The sequence below is a fragment of the Phaenicophaeus curvirostris genome, chromosome 4 (assembly GCF_032191515.1).
Source record: "Phaenicophaeus curvirostris isolate KB17595 chromosome 4, BPBGC_Pcur_1.0, whole genome shotgun sequence".
Lineage (NCBI taxonomy): Eukaryota > Metazoa > Chordata > Aves > Cuculiformes > Cuculidae > Phaenicophaeus > Phaenicophaeus curvirostris.
In genome coordinates this window covers 30,485,987-30,506,503 of record NC_091395.1, presented here as the reverse complement: position 1 = coordinate 30,506,503, position 20,517 = coordinate 30,485,987, and the positions used below count along the sequence as shown (strand labels likewise).

General features: G+C 41.5%; 1 protein-coding gene across 3 annotated transcripts in view; it reads right to left on the bottom strand.

The window, feature by feature from the left end:
- Window positions 1-20,517, bottom strand: part of GPRIN3 (GPRIN family member 3) — a 36,135-nt gene that overhangs the window by 9,451 nt on the left and 6,167 nt on the right. The window lies entirely within an intron of this gene.

Here is a 20,517-nt window from a genome sequence, read left to right as displayed (position 1 = left end):
TGGTACGCAAAAAACGGCCAAAAAAGGCCATTTATTCCTATAGTAACCAAGGCCATCCTCAAGCTGGCAGGAAAAAAGTCCCTACTGTCAAGGAGGAGTGGACAGGACAGGTGATCCTAAACCGACCAACAGAGTATTCCGTACAAAAAATGCCATACTCAGTATAAAACTGAAAGACCACAAGGGTCTGACTCTTTTGCTGGCGTCCAGTGAGGACTTCACCTGTCTGGTTGCTCCTGATCCCGGATTTGTGCATTCCTGAATCCAGCTCCTGAGCCGAGCTACCTCCTAGCCATGGACCCATTCCCTTGTGTCTGATCTGCAGCATTTGTGGTGACATACAGTCACTGAGAGGTGGGGTCATGACATCATGTATTTGTATATATGTTATTATTTTCTAATTATTATTATAATTATCATTATTTCATTAAGTCTGTAGGTTTAGTTTCTAACCTGAAAGTCTTTTTCCTCTTACTTCCCTTTCGCTAGGGTTGAGGAGGAATGGATTTGGGAGCCCAACTGCACGAGTTTTAGCTGCCGAAATTAGCCAGGCCAGAGCTAAACCATGACACAAGCCACCTATGGAAGGAAAGGTGCTATCTTGACTGTTTGCCTGTGTGAAGAACAGATCTGATTCCCCTAGGAACCACCCTGTTACCTGAATGGATCCCACATTTCTGCTCAGCACCAGTTCCCTCCTCTTCTCACAGAGAGCTCTTACGTAACTCCATTATCAACAAGGACATGCTCACAGGAGGCAATAGATGAATTCAGTCTAACATGGATGAAGCAAAACCTCACCCATAAAAGGAATACAGAGAGACAACAGCCTGCTGGGTGGCACAGATAAACACCAAGAGAAGGTACTGCACTGTACAGCATCAGGGCTGCATGTATACTTACTGCTGTCAAATTTAGACCCTCTGAAATAATTACAAGGAAGTCAGCTCAATTAATAAATGGAGGCACATGTGATGTTGAAATCAGTTTATAAGCAGCTGGAATGAAACTGGAAGGGGGACATTGCAGTCCCGCAGAAACAGGAGGGGCCCCTGCCATACCGAGTGAAACACTGGGGAGTGATTTTAAGCAGGTATAGCAGAGTTATCCAGTTTGAAATCTGGTCAGGACTGCTGAAAAACCATTGCTTCAAATAGCAGGTGATCTCCAAATGGCTGGGCTTCAAAATAACTTAGTGCTGCCCACCTCAGGTCCTGCTAGAGGTCAAGGGCTGGATCTCTGTCAGCAGCAGCAGAGTGGTGGTGGCCAATGATGAGATCCCATTCCAGTCTTCCTTTAAAGAGCAGGCTACCTATGCTTGTTTAAAAGGCTTTCTCCAGCTTATGCTGCCAACAAAGCACAGCTATGAGACTTGGGATACACCCGGAAGATTTAGTTTTTTGTTAACCAGAGAGATGATGCTGAGAAAATTACTGTACCTCTGTGTGTCCATCTCTCTGCAGGTACACAGTAGGGTCTCCCTTGCTACATTTACTTGGGAGATGCTGCTTGCAGGAGCTGTGCAATCGCCCAGCTGTTCCAGACCCTCCCTATCCACTACCAAAAATCAACAAAAGTCCTTTCCAGAAAAATATACCTCCTATCCTTCTCTCTCTCTGGCTGAATGGCAGCTGTATAATCTTCTTGATTTCTGTAAAATTAATCCTAAATTTCAGCACCTTAGGGTACTTGGAAAGAGCAACAGGAGAAAAATGCTTAATGAAGGGAAAATCAAAACAAATACAGCCAGCCTGTTTTTCTAAGGAAATGAAAGTGCGGTGATTTATTACTTATTCATTAAGCTTAATGTCTTCCAGATATTAATAATTTATTATTTTTTATTCTGTCTCTTTGGGCTCTGTCAAACCTCAGATATACACAGTCTGCTGGGTTAAGCCAGCCCTCGGAAACTGCGATCCTACCCCTTAAGGACCAGAGATCTTTGCTGCAATCTGCAATAGCAGCCCGGCATTTCTCTGAAATCGCTTTCCAGCAAAGCTAAGCTTTTTGGGAAGTACTGAGTTTACGTAAACCAGACTGCAAGCCTGTGACTGCCTATAAGATGCCTCCACTTCATTTTGCACTTGCTTTAAAGCCAGCCAATGTAGTCCTGAAGAAAAGGAGAACTATTCCAAACCAAATGTCTAATGTTTGTGAGGAGAAGAGCAGATGGCGTCGGTCATGTTTGTCTGATTTCTGGTACTCTCTTCTTTCCTTTTCCAAATATCAACACAAACTAAATGAGTATATACAATTGGGCAGGTCACATTTTTTCCCCCTCCCTATCCAGAGTTTATTTAATAGCAACTAACTAAATAATAGTACAAAAACAACTCCCGTTTTTAGGATGAGACATACTACCTGGCAGAAGAAACAAAGACGACAGAGTAAATTTATTTGGCTGTTCACTATACAAGAACTGGGAAATCTCCATGCCAGAGCACCGTCTTTAACTCATACCCCCTCAAGAGGGGAAGAATTCCAATTTTTTCAATTAAGTGAATTAGTTCTGAACTGATCTCTCATGTGAATTCTCCACATCTGTACTAGCATCACTAGAAGCACACATTTAAAGAACTTGTACATGTGAATTAAAAGTGATGTTGCTACTAAGCCCTTGAAGTATAAGGCCAACAGAGGAAATTCTGACCCGAAAAACCCACACCGACCTATTCTCTGGTGTAGGAGAACAGCACAACCCAGATATTTCAGTTGCATATGGGGCTTGGGAGGCTAGGTCATTCTACTACCTGGGGTGACTCTGGAAATGAGTTAATTTATGAGAATAAGGTTTTTGCAAAGAATTCATTGTCAAAGTCATGGGAGCTATTTTCTTGTTAGGATGGCTCAGTGAAGAGTCTAATGACAGGATCCAAAGACATTGAAGCAATCTGAATAAACGTGGTAATTTTTGACAATGCTGTTTCTTAAGAATTAATAAAAATGAGAATGAAGTAAGTCTTACACAAGAGAAAAGCAAGCAAACCCCACTAATTAAAAAATTGGAAAGGCATTTTTATTATTGGAGTCTTATTCGTGATTACTGCCTTATTTTTTAATTGGATTCCTATTATCTAGGAGTTAACAACAACACTGGGACCTGTGAGCAACACTAGTCAGCTGCTAAGGCAATCAGGATTCAAACCAACAAGCAACACTGACTGCAAGCAAATACCTAGAAGAAACAGAAATAGAAAACTCAATAGCAAGCAAAAAGCATGTCAAAACAAATCAAGATCACTGATGAATTTTTTAAGTGTTGCATGCCTGATCCGTGGCAATCATCCAAAATTTTATTTTATCTACAAAGGTCAAAATCAAGTTTTAGTAAGAACAGATTTTCTACACCAACACAACTCTCCTTCACCTTATTCTTTCAGACCAAATTAGTGTGCCTGACTGTGTCACTGTCACCTCAACATAGAATTTTTCTGGACCTTTTGCAACAAGAAGTTTCTAACTTTGACAACATAAAGAAACTCCTATTTATTTCAGTAACACCCATCCCCCAATAAAACAACACTACAAATTTTTCTCTTACTGTTTACGAGAATGTAAAATGATAAGTCTGCACGGTTAATAATAAAACTCAAGAAATTTCCATGAAATTTCAGCATAAGATTGTGCTTCCCATTCCCTCCTGAAAAAGCTGAAAATATGAAAAACCACAAATAGAACTGCCAGCATCTCCACCTAACCTCAATTTTAAAAAGAATTTTAAAAAGAAAAATAATTAAAAAGCAGCTCTGAGACTAATCAAGCACCCCTTCTAGATTCTCATCAGCTTTCTGTTTCTTGACACCCCGCTTTCACACTTGTCTCTATAAATAGAAGAACTAAATATTTGTTCTTAACAATTCTAATCTCATCATAGGATCTCTCAGACCATCATGGAAGTCATCATACAACCGCATGGGTTAATGACACAGACAAATACCTGCTGACGCAGGAATTCAGCCTCCCTTCTCATTTCTTCATCAGAGGAAAAGACAATGGCTTGCTCTAACTCATATTAGACCACTGAATATGTAGAATACATAGCACATATCTTTAAATTTTAAACATACACATGCATTTACATCATTCTAATTCTGCACCCACTGTTTTTTTTTTTCTCCCCAGTTCATTAAGTTGTTCTCTGTAAACACTGTGATTTCCTCTTTGGTGTCAAAGGGTGTTTGCTATTCTGTTTGTTTGTGAAAAAATTGCTTCCTGGGTTATTTTCTCCTCATTATCTGTAGGACAGAAGACTGGTACTACAAATGAAGGACAGTGCAAACTAAGGACATCCATTAAAATACACAAGAGGTTGTCTGAAGACTTAAAATACAAGATTCACAGCTTCCATCTTTTCAGCATGATTTAAGATGCTGACAGGAGACAGATTCTTACACTACCACAATCACAGGGAAGCAAAAGGTGATAGAGGATGCCCACAGATACCTTGCATACATGCAGTTCCCACAAGAGAGGGGGTTAGTATTTCTAGCAGAAGCCACGCAAAGTCTCATTTCCCCTTTAACACCTGGGGACAGCACACATTATTGCAGGCCACACCAGAAAACACTGCAGGGACCTGTGCCAGAAGCAGACAGGGAGATAGACAGCAGAAACAAGTTCAACCCCATGGGGCTGCAGCACCCTCTATGAAGATATTATGGAAATCAGGTGACTGCATGCAGCAATTTGCTTTGGATTGGCTTCTGCTGATTCAGTTAGCAGAACTACTGCACCACTTCAGCAGATACTGGAAAATACCTATTTACTCCCCCACCACCCAGCAAACTGATGAAGGCTCTAGCCAGCCTGAAGTCCTAGCATATACAGAGGCACAGACATCCTTCCTGCTCCTGACCATCAGGAGTTTAGGGATTTTCTAAATTGAAGGACACATATTAACCACCCTTGGAAATAAACACACATCCATTTATGAACTCCTTTTGCATATTTAGACTATATGAAATGCTGTGGCAATGCACATATGTGTGCCCAGTGAAAAAACTGACCTGTATCTGTACAAGCCTGCTCACTGGAAGTCTAGGCCACTCAATTTTAGTATTAAATCAATACCACCAAACAAAACTCCACCATCCCTCCCTAAAACCCCTCCCAGGACCCACACTAGAAGCATTTTTTAACTACCCATGGTGCACACTGCAATACTAAGCCACCTGAAATTACCAACTGAACCATAAAAAACAGTCCCAAGTAAAATCCAGCTTCTGCCAGGGCTCTCTGGGCGCAGCCAGACTCCTCACTGCACCTTGCACCTCTTCCTCTGGTATTCTGAGACACAGCTCATGGTGCCTAGCGGGGCTGCTCACACAAGTGTCAAGACACAATACCGAAATATGGAAAAGGTGGAGGGAAAAAATGGGATGAGTCCCAATCGAAAACCAGAGGGTAAGTACTTAAGAAATACGTTGCCTTTGGAGGTTCAGGAACGGCACGGTGACCAACCCCAGGCTGCTTGGGCCATCAGCTCACAGACACCAATGTGGTGGATGGCAAATGGCGTTTATTGGTGAGTGGCACAGCATTATATAGCTTGGGTTTACAATGTCACTTCCATCTGCTTACGTCATGAGCTAAACGCTACTGACTATTCGGAGAGGGGTCCTATTTTTCCGTACAGCACAACATCTTCCGACCGCCAAGCCTTAACTACCTACAGAAATATGTCACGCTCTGCTCGTCTTTGCTTTGTAATGGTAATAAACCAAGGAAAAGGGGCTGAAAAATCAAGGGCAAGATGCACTGCCATTTTTTGCCAAAAAGAGATGGCTGCCAATCAACCTGACAGCTACTGAAGATTTATTTAGCAATATTTTGTACAAGCTGAAGAAATAAATTTTTTTGGTTGTTGATTTCTCTTATTTTGCATGTCTCTGCCAGATATAGGCTTTAAATCTGCAAAGTGCAAAGCATGGGAGCTCTACTTTAGAAGGACAAAGCTCAGCTTAAGCTGCTACCCACAACCTGTGGATGAGAAAATGGGTTAAGCCAGTTCTACCAAACAGCACAGTGGCTTCTGGGTCTAATCCAAAGCAAAGCAAACTGCTTTGCATCTTCCTTCGTTTCACTGAGCTTTTGACCAAAACTTAAGTACACCCTTCCAAGAAGCTACAATAATCTTACCGAGAATTACATAGTGTACTCAACTAGATGCAACGAAATTCTGATTAATTTAAACACATTTTTAAATCTAATGATTCCCATATTCTTCTCTCACTGCAGCATGCAGATAGCATTGCTAGATTTTGTTTCTGCAGGAAGTTCTTGCACATTTTCTCTTTAAATCTACGCTTTCTGTGCTCCCTAGATTTTTGCTAAATTCCTGTGAGTCCAGACAGGGCAGTGCCCAGCAGAGGCTCACAGAGATGAGATCTCTCTTAAGTACTTTCAGGTACTTAGCAGTGAGCACAAGGGATTGTCTATCTATAATCTCCCAGTTCAAGAGTAAGCATCAGTCACTCCATCCCCAGCACGACCTCAGGATTGCCAGTAAAATCAGTACCAGTGGTAGCAGCTTTAGATTGATACAAAACGACTGCACCCAGGAAGAGCTGAACTAGGTTTGGGGTACACCTCTGCTCTGGCTTCAGGCAGAAGGGTGTGAATCAGTCCAAGTTCCATGGCTGCCCAAGTGCTGGAAAGCGCTGACAAGCTCATCCAAGAATCTGGGCTTGTGAGCTCGAGCAGAACCCCACCCCAACACTTCCAAACAGTCCCGCAGTCGCCTAGGGACAGACATGCATGAGTATCTGCAGCAAGCTTTAAACAGGCAGGCCCATAACCACAGATGAATAAAAACTCTAGGTGAACAAACCTGATTCAGCTCTACTGTTCTGCTGGCAGCAGAATAATTAGTTACCCTTCAATCAGAAAGATGTCCACCTGAAAGGAAGAATGACTACAGCTCTGCTCTAAGGTGGGATCTTCTAGCCCATGCCCGATCTGTTCCCTGTGGGTAGTGTCCATCTTGTCCCAGACAGGACACAAGCAGTGACTGCTACCTCCAGCTCCGGCGCTTCTTCACAGAGCCCTGATGGGAGCCCCTGTGCTTTTAAAAGTGCCACGATGCAAATCATCTGCATGCATCTAAACTTCACTCCTGGTTGCATTTCGCTTTTCATCTCTGTCAGCAAGCCATTATACCAGAAGAGATCACAATATCCTTTTCTGTACCCTGATGCGTACTGCTACCACAGTCACATCAGTGACCTTCACTCAGAGTTCCCCAGCACCAAAACTGAATAGTTCACCATCCTCTGCCCTTGGCCAAAGGCAGCAGCCTGGCATGGGCTGTGGAAGCGTTGTAAGAGCGGCTTATTTTCGTGGGATTAAGGACCAAGCAGTTACGGATTTATGAGCAAGCCCTCGCTCTGCAAAACTCTTTCAAGTTTCTAGAAGGAAAAGGGGGTTGCTTTGCGATCCAACACTTTAAAGCAGATATAAACAATATCTAAAAGGGGTAGAAAATATGGTCAAGAAGATTGCTAGAAATCAACATTTGGAAAGAAGATTGAAAATTCTGATTTAAATTAAGAATTGTGGGATCATCTGTTGCCCTTGAAGTTCCGAGACTCCAAAGCTCACCTCTTTCTCACCGATTAAGAGCCTTTTCCGAGGGAAGATGAGATAATCACAGCTTCTAAAAATCTCTCAGAAGAGCCCCACGTAGTGTCAGAGACGGGTGGTGTGGGAAGGAACTGCAGGAGGGCTGAGCGGCAGCATGGAAATTCACCACCTCCACACCCTTCTCCCCACACCATCCCCTCCGCTGCCCCACGTCCCCATCCTGCCTCGCTACTTTCCCACTCAGCTCATGCCCTGCTGCACTCGTGAGCATCTGCCCTCCTGGCAGAGAGGGGTCTCAGGCAGCAGCACAAGGCAGAAAACACAGGCTGTCTTCGCAAACCTTCTCCCAGGGTTACAGCACCTGATAAGGCTTCCGTTGTTGAGGTATGCAAGTATGTGGAAGTCCCTGCTCAACACCAGGCTTGCTGCAGAACATCACCAAGAGTCCATCAGTCTTTCTCCTCCAAGGTGAAAGGGAAGGATAGATGGCTTTATGTAAATAACCAAATCAAACAACTGCACTGCCCAGAAGACAGCTGGAACAGCTGCACAAGGTACAGCAACACTCCTACCTCATATCCTGGGCCACCCTAAGGGGAATGTAACATGTGCATAAAACCCATGGGGATCTATATTTTGTTCCCTTTTTTTTTTTAATTGCATGTTATGATGTTTAGCCTCATTATTTATTTCAGGGGTTTTATTTTTTGTGGTTTGGTTTTTTGTTTTTTTTGGTTTTTTTTTCTTCAGTGTCTGACACTGGAAGTGACTTTTAAGGAAGTGCAGGCAGACTTCACAGGTAAGTCACATTTCAAGAGGAATGTCTGCATGCATGTTCCTGATGTGCACCTGAGAGGCAACCATCAACGTGCTGTACACATCAAGCAGGTGACTCCATTGCACATAGCTCATTGCCACATTATTTTTCTGCCACATTCTTTTTCTTCAGCTTATTATTGAGTAAAAACAAGAAGTGTTCGAGGGGTGTGAATAGGAGGGCCTTACAGACTTTTCAAACATCACTTTCATGTTTGATGTTGAAAGCAAGAGAACTGTCCATCAACCAAGTGGGAATTTAATTCCTTATCTATCCTGCCATCTCCTTCTGTCTGATAAAAGTGTGGTGAAATCTAACCCCTCATTAATGCATTTCATGCAACTGAATGCATTTGAATGTTTATGGCTGACAAAAAAAAACAAACCTGTTTTTTTTGGAGAGCAGTTTAACAACAGCCAACAATAAATACCTTTTTCCTACACAGCAATGCAGACGTGACTTCATTATAAAACAGAGTGATCGTCTTTAGGGGTGAAAGCATAACACTGGCTTAGTGCCCATGCAATTCTTGCTTTCCCTGCTAAGACTCAATTAGCAGCAACCAAGATGACGAGGTTTGCGTACACATGCATTTATCGGGAACTGGACCAAGACCAAAATCACATTTTTGTGGTCAGGAAAACATAAGTACTACTGTGTAGGTGCGTCTTGGAAAGGGTGGCTTTATGGGAGCCACCTATGGGTGTTATCTACTTCTAGCAAGCTTTCAGACCCTCAAAAGCAAATTTCCTGAATTTCATTATAACCTTCTCCTTAAGAATATTCCCTTAGTGAATATTCTGAATGCAAACACTCGTCACATGGCTGAAAGAGCCCCAGTAGTAGAGGGAGCACCCTAAATAATTAGACCTGATTTGCTGTTGAGTAATCATATTACCAGTGCCCAGAGTAGAGTATTGTAGGAGCAGGATTTTTTTTTAATCAACCTTGCAAGTAAGGAAATTTTGCATTGTAAGAGCTGATGGCAGGAAGAATCTTTTGTATAAGGTAAAACCCCATGATGCTGTTTAACTCTCACACACCATCTGAAAAAAATTAAGTTCTCCTTGTATACCATATTACTTAAAGAAGATGCTGTGCTCAGTATTAGAGAAGGGAACAGATCTACACATAACAGGTACCTTGCAAAAGACGTATCCATTGTTGTTTACAGGCATTATCCTAACGGAAAAGAACTATTCCAAATGGCATGTAATTTAGAGAAGATGGATGCAGAGCCTAACCAGTCATTACTGTAACTGAAATCTGCTGTAGCGCGTGATTAACCTATGAAAGGCATGATGATGATCTCACCATGCTATCAGAAACACGACTAATATGAATAAAGAAGCTGGCAGCTGAAACAGCTATCACTGTGAATTTTTAAGAAAAAAACACTACAACCAAAAAACGGTTAAAAATATCTTGCCTTCTTCCTGCCGCCACCTCAGCAGTTGCATCCTGTTTCTCCACGTTCTCACTTCACTTCATTGCTCTCAGTCATTGACAACCAAGGCAGTAAAAAGCACAAAATAATCTCCTTAGTAAACCACCTTCTGCTAAACACCTTTTAAAAAACATGCTAGAAAAAGCATCGTGTGCTGAGCCACTTTTTTGTCTGATTCATTGAGACTCTGCAGGAAACCAAATGGCTGCAGGCTGGAAGCCTTCAGTGTTTAGAGATAAAATCGGAACAATTCAATGGTATCTTTATAACATGAGTAAACACGCTTTTGAGAACAATGACTCAAACCTGTACATTCAGGTATGGACTCTAACCTCCTCACCTTAGTCACATGAGCTTACAATATGACTTCAGCGGGACCATTTTGTGAAAAGCTGTAATCTCAGCCTCAGACTCTTTTTTTCCTTTAGTTGAAGTTATAAGCTTTATTTTGTTGAATATTGACTCCAGTGGAATTAGATGAAACTTGAGACTCGTACATCATTGTTTTTTCGACTGATAAGGTACTGCACGTGGTACACAGGGAAGGCAGGGGATGCTAACCAATCAGTGACAGGGCAACACATCCTAAATGTCACCTTGCAAAGCCAGGAAAAATTGCACTTGTCATGAATTACAGATAGTCAGTAACACTACCATTTTTTATATCCAGAAATGATGAAACAGCCTAACCCTATATACAGCACTGCAGTCACGTGAGAACTTCCAGCCACTTGACACTAATGAAGGCAAATACTAGATAGGAATGTGTTGGTAAAATATTACACTTATAAACCACACCATGTCCTTTTCAGTTTCCACTCAAAGCTGACAGGCAGAGTTGAAAAACATACCTGAGAAACCTCCCAGATGACACTGACTGCCACCACAGCAGATCTCATCAGGTAAAATTGAGAGAAACCGATTGTTCTAGATCTTGGCTTAAGAAAAAGCACTGACATAAGCTCAGCACTGTTAGAAGTCAACCCCCAAGCCTTGCCTCACCACCTCTGAGTCCTGAAATTCACTCTATAACCAGAGAGCTCTTCATGACAAAAAGAGGCTCTTAAGTCTTCTTCATCCAGCTGGCTGTGCTTGAACAAAGAGACTGCAGTGCTTTCTCTGGGTGAAGAAGCCAACTCAGTCACCACGTAACTCTCAACACCTCTGCCTTCCTGCAGCAAAGAAAAACACCAACAGCTGTGTTGTATGACAGCATATTTTTAGGAACAACTCGTTATTTGCAGTCTATCCCACAGGTGTCTGTTGGTAATAGCTTTTCAGAATTGCCCTTGGAGACAACACAGGAGCATAAAAATCTTTTGCGCTAACAATCACAGGAATCATCCTCCCTTCTATTAGAACTGTCTCCTAACAATGGCTTATTCAAAACATGTATTTTTATCCCTAGATGCAACGTGCTTCTATCCTTTCAAACCAACAAGGGAGACTGAGGTACCCAATTGCCTACAGCTTCTTATCCTATGTTTTAAATGTGGATTTTCTTCCACAGGTTTAAGAACAATTACATTTCCTGCTTCTGAATTCTTAAAAATCACAGTGCTCATAAGACAAATTCTTACATACTGTCTCAGACTGGTTCTGACACAGATGGGACTTCCCAAAACTAAACACAGAACTACATCCTGAAGTCAGCAAATGTTTAAGAGAAAGTAATGCAAAACCTAGAAACTAGTCCAATAAAGCATGCTGGAAAGAGAGAACCAACACATCTTATTTTGTAAGCTCTTTCAAAGCTAATAATAATATTAATATTGGGACTCAATTACTGAAGTCATCATAAGCCAAATCTTTGCCTCTTGCCATACAGCACAACTGCATCCATACCCTGGACCTCTGCAAGGTGGACTGTGACATCTCCACTCCTGCTGAGGGCTGGGATCTTCCAGATCTAGAGTCCAAAGCTTACACTGAGCCTAACATTGGACATACCTCTTCATCTATTCTGCGTTTAACCCAGGCCTGTTCATATTTCCATTTATCAGGTAACTGAAGCAATTCAACTGTGATGAAGTCACTGGTAAAACCCATTAACTTTGACTTCAATCACTGTCCCTCATGATGATTGCCAAATTAGTTAATGAGTATAATTAGCATTAATTAAAATGACAGCTCAAACAAGATATATCACATTTGGGTTTAGCAAAGTCTCAAGTTTATGGAAGCTGGATGCCTTGACCACCTGGCCGAGCCCAAACAAGCCAGCCTCATGTGCAGAGTGACCAGCACTGACCATGGCAGCTATCCATCCAGCTCCCCTTTATGTATGGTAGATCTAGAAGCTTCTCAAGCCAAGTACAGCTGCTTCATGGTACAAAAGCAAACAAGTGTTCAAAGGGAAGAAAAAAAAAAGCAGACCCCAAAAAGAAGTGGTAGCCTTAGGCAATTACGGAGTTTATAAGGCTGTGTTCCCTTTTACTCCTCATTGGAGCAGTTTTAGCTGCCATTGCTCAAGCTGCCAGCATATTTAACCTGCAAATCATAGAAGTGAGCTGAGGTCAGGCTGTACCTTGCTAGAGCACAGCTGTGAGTGAGCAGGGCTGCGCAATAGCTTTGTCCTTGTTTCTAAGTCAGCTGGAGTGGAAGCTGGCAGGGCTTGAAAAAGGATCATTCACAGCTTAGGGCTTAATTACCGGACTCGCACTGAACGCAGATGCCTCATGCACAGAGGCATACTTGAAGAAGCGAGAAAACACACGGCAACCTTAGAGGCAGTATGAAAATCCAGACAAGATGGTTTATTTCCACAGAGAACCTTCTTCTTGAAGATAAGCACTAGAGACTTCAACCAGTCACTGGCAGCTGTGGATGAACAGTAGGCTTTCTTTCACAATTTATTATTATTGACATCCTATTTATGGATATAATTTTTAGTACCACAAACTATGCATATATAAATCATTGCAGACAGACATATATACACGCAGAAGATTTTATATGTGTTAACAAAGACAGTCATCTGGCCTAATCTGGATGATTAAAGCTAAGCGTTTGAAGAAGTCTGATCATCAAAAGAGCTGAATAATCAGAAATACCAGCAAAGCCAGTGGGATCTGAAAGTTGCTCAATAGTTTTGAAAATACTAATATTTTTGTTCCTGTTCTTATCCAAGAAATGCCAGAAGGCCCTAACACATTCTGCCATTTTGCTGGATGCTATACATGAGCATGGAAATACTAAAGAGGCAAGACACAGAGCAGAGGTAGGAATTAGTGCTATTTCTGCCTCTTTAGAAGCTAACACAGCTTAAGATCACAGAGAAAACGATGCAACAGTCAGTGTCTAATGCCAGTGATTTAACTACAGAACCTTTCTCCTATATCTCATCATTTACTACTAAAACCTCTTTGCAATCGTGAGTGTAGGAATCTGGCTTTAGAGATTTGACACATTACCAAAAATTCTTTTGACACATTTGACACATTACCAAAAATTCTTATAAGGGGTGTCCCCTTGCTTCATTACTGCCATACAGCAAGTGCTGAATCTATTAGGAGGTAAAGCAGACTGGTACCTCTATTAAAGCATAAGCTAGAAAACTAAACAAGTGTACAGGATATGCTGCTACCAGCATTTGTGAAAGAAAAACCCCCAAACCCACAAAACCCCTAAACCACCACCTTACAGCTGAGCAAACAAAGGATGTTCCTGACCTAGGATGGCCATCCACCCAAGAAAAGTACTTGCAACCACTGCAGATCTACAAATGTTCATAAAAGGAGGTAAGCACTTTTGAAAAGGGCTCTTTCAACACTCTTACTCTTCAGAAAGCTTGAGCAGGACGTAGGACTGGATGGGGTATGAACATTTGACAACAGATATAAGGATATTCAATCTGAACAGGGCAGGAGGAAACGACTCCACTCAATTATTTTTTGTTCTACTTACAGGTGCGTTGCTTCGTCTGCACAGAGCAAGGCTAGCGGTTTGTTCTGAATGACCCTTCCAATATACCTGTAGCTTGTGTGCTTGAGCAAGGGGTCTGAGAGCAGATCAAGAATGAATGGAAGAAATATGTGGACAGAGGCAGATTAAGATCAAGCAAGTCCAGGCTACAAAATTAAGAAAATAAAAGCAATTTATCAGGCATTCCTTGTATAGCCATATTATCAAAAACCCCACTCCAACAAGCTTGGCTGTCACTAAGATGAGGTGTTTGCACCTTCCCCTCCATCCTTGCTCAGCCCCTGGTGAGCACTACCCAGGTAATTACCACAGCTTGATCCTCACTACCTCAAACTCTGCTCATTCTGCTCCCTCATCTGTTTATTAACAACTCTGAACCACACCCGTAGGCGGGCACAGGAAAACCGTTGGGTTTGCTCTACTCCAAGTCAACAGGAGAAACGCATTTTTGCAAATGCAGACTGCCACAGGAGGTGGTTAGAGAGAGACAGATGTTTGGTTAGCACTGCAGATGGGCTGGAAAATCCCTCATGATCACTTCAAAATTCTCACCCTTTTGCTTTTCCCAGGACAGAAAATGTGCTGTTTTCCCCGAGTGTGTGTGTGTGGGGGGGCTTTGCCCTTTATTTTAAGGGAAAAGCTGCAACCCCCGGGAATTCATTAGTCGCCTGGTCTTCTCTCTAGGTAACAGCTAGATCAAGTTTCTCAGCTGCTGAAGTTCAAGGTTACGGTCCTAAGTTTCTCCCACAAAACTGGCTAATGAAGCTAAATGCTCATCCCAGGAACACGAGCCCTCTCCCACGTGGACTCAACGACTTTACTCCATTTATGAAGCTGACCTATCTCTATACCAGCTGAGTGAATTCTGGCTAGGTAAGAAGGTGTTAAGAGGTAAAGGGGAGAGCTGCTTGGTCAGAAAAATGAGGACATGCAGGAAGAGGTAAGTTGGTTGGTCCATGTGATAGAGAAATTTGTTGGCCCTCTGCCTCCTGGACCTAGGCTTGAATGCTCTTCCAGCACTGATTCTCCATCTGTCTCTTACTCTGTGCTCCTTGCCAGACCATTTCACAGCTTCATACAGCTCAAGGCCAGGAAACTGTTCACAAGAAACAGACCTTTTAAAATCACGTTTTGCAACATGGTGTAGCATCCTTTTGACAAACAGTTTTATCACAACTTAAATATTTGTGATGGTGACTATGTTCATACCTCTTGCTAACTCACGCTGCACGCTCAGCTTGAGTGTTGTAAGTATTGGTCTGTCTTTTAAGCCTCTGATGCTGATGGGTATTTTTTCTCCATTTGTAATCTGTTAGGTCTCTTTGTTTCAAGGGGTGACTAACAACAAACACTATTCAAAAAGTTGCACTCTAACAACACATAAAGTATTTTTTCTATAAGGATATAAGAAAAAAAACCTGACAGCAAACTAAAAAATGCATACCAGCAGAAGGGAAAAGCCCACTTCCCCTAAAACTACCCCCATTTCAGCCACAAACAGGAAATCCTCTCTCAAGAAAGGCAGAATTAGTCATTAAGCGTACATGACTGATTAACCATTTCAACTGTCAGCAGCGAAGAATTTCAATCTGAGATGGTGATTACAGGAGATTTAAAATCCTCTTCATGGAGTTCAGCTCAGGAACCCATGACAAAACTCCACATGCAACACAATAAGTCAGCATTCAAGAAGTGGAATGGGAGATGGAAGAATACTGCATTAATTCAAGGGGTAATATATTTTACATGTGCATTCCTTCAAAATGCTTCCAAACCTAAGCTAACAGACACATTTAAATGTCTTTAACTCCACTGTGCAAAATCTTAGTGAGAGCACATGTGTGGTTTGCTAGAAAACAGGTAATTTTACACTCTTGTTTCCATACAAGACATGAGAAGAAGTTGAATCATTAACCATTCAGAAAAAGGATTAAAGAAACATCAGGAAGACTGCATAGAAGTAGTCAGAAAACTCCTGTCTGCAACCAGACAAGATCTATTCAGTGTCTTTTTCTCTGCAAATTTTCTACCACTCTGATCTTTGCTAAATTCACTAATAGAAAGCAATTGCAACAAGCTACTGCATAGAAAACTTTGGGCTTGAAACCTTCTGCATAGCACACTGCATTAATGCAAAGACCATTGGAGATGGGTTCCAGATTTGCAGAAGCCACTGACAGAACAATCTAACTTTTAACTCTTGGGAGTTCAGCATCATCATTATCCAGTACTTAGGGTGGCAAAATTGTTCTATACAGGCTAGGAGTATTTCAGGGCCATCTCAAAAGAATGTGGGGGAAAAGAATTTCAAGGAGCATTCTACTGGCTGGCTGAAGAACCATGGCTAAACAGTCTGTCCATTCATCTCTACCTCATTTGCTCTACAGTCATTCTGAATCAGCTGCCTAAGTTTGGATGACTGGAAGGATGATATTGTTTGGCCGTATGTCAGGATGGCAACTACAGTGTTTGGAATAATTTCATACCAATTTAATATCACTGGTTGGATACCTCCAGCAGCTCCATTTAATGGGGTTTGCATCAAAGGAATTACAGCTTTTAACTACAGGGGTGAACTGCACCCATATAATTAACTTTTTGGGTTGGTTTTTTTTTTTCTGAGCATGGTGTTAGCTACTGACTCTGATGTGATTTTACAATAATGGGTGTGGCTCTGATTGCCAACTAGTTGAATTCATGTTGTAGTTAAAAACTAATTTGATTGCTGAAGTTAGATTACAAATCACCTTACAAAAGAAGAAAGATTTCAACAGGCAAAAGATGACACAAACTGAGGGCTGAGTAGGTGGGATTCATTAGTCACTAGAACACAGGCTCTGCTACTGGAGAAGCAACACGTGGGTTGTCTTGGAGATTCTGTGCACATGGAACTGATGAGTAACAGCAAATAGCACTTCTTCCACAGCTCGCTAGTTGGGATCATAGTATTCGATATGAAATGTAAATGAAGCTTGCTTTCTTGGTAGATACTTAAAAAAAACCCCTTATCATTACTTTTGTCTCCCTTTTTACTTTATGTTTTTTTCTCCTAAGGGTTTTTGAGGAGCAGCTCAAACAGATACTGTGTGGGCTCTCTCTCTGTCATCTGTGTGTTTGGGTTGGCTGCCGGCAAGAATGTCTGCTTGCATTCTTGCAGCCATGTTCATTTGGATATAACAGACACATAAAAATACCCTGCATGCAGAAAACTATCTGAAAAAACCCTGTGTGCTAACTTGTATTAATACATTCAGTCCACTCATTTTCTCGTTGGCTTGCAAGTGTGAAGGTGCTTATTGTCCACCTCTTTGACAAGCCTCCTGCCACCTTCCTGCCTCCTCTACCATGGAAAACCATTTCTAAAATAGGTCATTTTATTATGAAAATATATTTTCCAAGCAATATTCCCCGAAGGTTCTTCATATTAAGAGCATCTTTTGAACTGGATAAATGCTGCACATGTTTCTATGATAATGGCCAAGTATGGTCCAGCTAGAAGCAACTCTCAAACCGACCCTTTAGTACAAGAGTATTTCTGAGGGAAGGCCCACAGGTCTTAAGACACATTACTGGTTATATGCTTTTATTGAACTGTGGATGGTGTAAAGTGGCCTCATGACCTAAGGTTTTAATTGTTCCCTTTACATCGAGGGGTACACTGAACTCACCAGGAGGTAAAGATCTCTCTCCTCACCAAAGGGAAGACCATCTCCCTGTTAGTTTCTATGCCTCCTATATGCTTGTCGCTTCCATTTCTTAGGCATCAAGCTAATTGAGACTTAAACAATCAATTAAGGCTGGATTAATTACAAAGTGCCAAAAGCACAAACAGCTAAATTAATGCACTTGATCCTTCTGTAATACCCATCTGTTAAAGCTTGCCTCTGCATCTCCTGATGGAGCTTGCTCAACTTCTCAGGAAAGGAACAGCTATTATTCCTTATCATGGTTTGCAGGGCAATCCTCATGCATTTCTAGCATCATTTGCACATGGGGAAAACTACAAGCTGAATTTAGCTCCATGAACCCTATGGGCTCAGTCCTGACCTGAAGTCACCAGATACTGGGTATGGGTCTTCCAAGTCTATTCTGCCCTTGGCTGAGGTAGATGAAAACACTCTTGAAACTAGGAGCGCTAATGCTTATGGCATGAATAGGCTTATTTGAAGGACAGGGCAGCTGGCAGGAGCCTGAAAGCCAGGTAACTTCATTCTGCTCTACCACATACCTGGGGTGGCCCTTAGAAATTTCACTTACTCTTTCTGTGAAAATGCCTTTGGTGCTGCAGCTAAGAATTGTCAACTATTAACAGAGCTGCATTTGTAATTGGGATATCTGTCCCTACAGACTGGATGTAAACCTGTACATCACATTTCAGAGTGCTGGAACAGGAGATTCTGGAAGGCTACTGCTTAGCTTAAGCAGGAATCTGTGTTTTGATAAACTTACATAGACCTTCATAACCCATTTACTGGCTTTTAACAGATACTCCCTTATTATTAATCTCAAGGGGAGGATTATCATTTTCTTTTAATAAATATGGAGATGCTGTGGCATACTGAAGTGTTATGAAACTTGCAGCACTTGTGAAATACCAGCCTTTCAGGGTGGAATGATTGTCATCTTGTTTCCATACAGCTCTTCTCAAAGTATCATCTTTCTGACAAATATTTTATCACATAAATTTTACTCCTCCCTACACACTCCAGCATGCTTATTAGATTTAATCATTTTCCTAATGACTCATTTCTAAAGCTGAGTTTTTATAGGACTTTTACACCTCTCTGCTTTATGAAGTTGGGACCTGGTGATATCTATTTCATTCCTCAGTGCCCAATGGGCGCCCTAAAAACTGCTCTGAATTCTAGCTCCAGTAGTCTAAGAAAACGGGGACTTAAAATGCAACAGTGACCTGTCCACAGGTATTCTTTGCTAGAATATTTCCTATCTAGCCCATTACACCAACTTTCCAGATTTGCTCTGCTGTTTGACGCTGCTTTTGGGAACACCATGGTCAGGGTCCTGGAGAAGGACAGCTCCATGAGCACTCAGCAGCCACTCTACATTTTGGACTAAGTTCCCACTGGCAACACACCTGAGGGAACCCACCAGTCCTTAGACTTCAACATGTTTTACAGTTTCTTTACTACGGCAAAATTACTGCCCAAGAGTAGAAAATCACTTTTAGTCAGCGTGGTTTAGGTTAAGGGACTCTGTTCACCCCTGAGCTGACAGACACCCACATTTCCTTGGTATCAGAAAAAACATGCTCCAGACCAACAGCAATAGTCATCTCTTCCCAAAACCATGTAAAATCAGAGTAGTAACTATTTCACTGCTCTTTTCCTTTTCTGTTCCACCCAGGAAAGAAAAGAAATCCACTGATCTGAAAATTAAACCCAACCACATTACTATTTTTATTTGTTTTGCACACAAATGTTAATGAATTGACTCTTGTTTATACAAATTCAAGGCACGATCACATCCTTCATTATCCTGTGTTGGAATTCCCATTGTTTCCAGACCTTGACTGATTTTCCTCAGATTTCTAGTGTTTTTTTATTGTGGAGCAGCAGGTCTAATCTTGCCTGTAAAAAGGGGTCCTGTAGCCACTGGAAATTTTCTGAATTAAATCTTCACTGACTTTGCTGTCATCATTTGAGAAAAGCCATTGCTTTTCATAGTACCCTTTTAAGATTAGTCATAATGTAGCATAGTATTTGTGTCCTTTACTTTAATTTGTTCTCTTTTTGCATAAAGAGCAGTAAAAATAATTGCACAACATCTTCTTTCATTTTGCCTCTTTTTTTCACTTCCCTCATAAAACCTGAGCTTTTTGTTTGTTTGCACATTAATTTCCCTAAGAAAGATTTTTATCACTAGAATGCAATCTGGGATCCAAATCACAGTAACCAATATTTGTACAACTTCCTCCAAAAGAAAAAAAACCACCCAGATATGCATATAGAAAGCCATCCTGTTCTTTGGGACAAAACACCAACTGGTGATAATTGTACAATGACTATGAAGAGCTGACAATATTAATTACCATCATTGAGCTACAGCAGAAACTCAAGATACAAGTGTCACAGAGAATTCAAGCAAACAATTACTGTTCAAGATTTTCACAAACACTTGGTGCATTTAGCAGGAAGAAAGGTCAGAATAAAGGGGCAAATAAGACCTGCCTCTCCAAAGCCGAATAACTGGTTACTATCTTCTGCCTATGACTGGTATATTATTTTTTCCAGACATTAAGAATACATTTCTTCTGATTGCAGGCTCTTTTCAAGCCACCTTTCCTGCACTAGTTACTTCAGTCCTAATCATGCTTCAGCTGAACAAATACATAGTTGTAGCTACCTGAACTACTCAGGTAGCTTTGTTATCTCTTGCCAGACAACCAGCGCTTCAGGAAACAGTGCTCTTACACGCTCCTCCCCCAATTTGTGCATTAATACATATGCACACAAATGACAGTGTGTACAGTATTACTACGTAACGATAATAAATCCACAGACAGTATAAATGATTTTAAAATTAGTAGCTCTGCTGCTTCCTGGATCAGAAGTTCACCAAACCAAGACTTCCTCCTAGCCATGTGCTTTGTATCTATTTTATCATACCTGAGTTCTTTGCCTCAGTACAGACTGTGAGGGCAGCCTGAGGGGGAAATGAGAAAACTCTCAGGTCAGAATACACTCTTCTTACAATACTACTCTAAAAAACCCAAAACTTCTTCACCCTA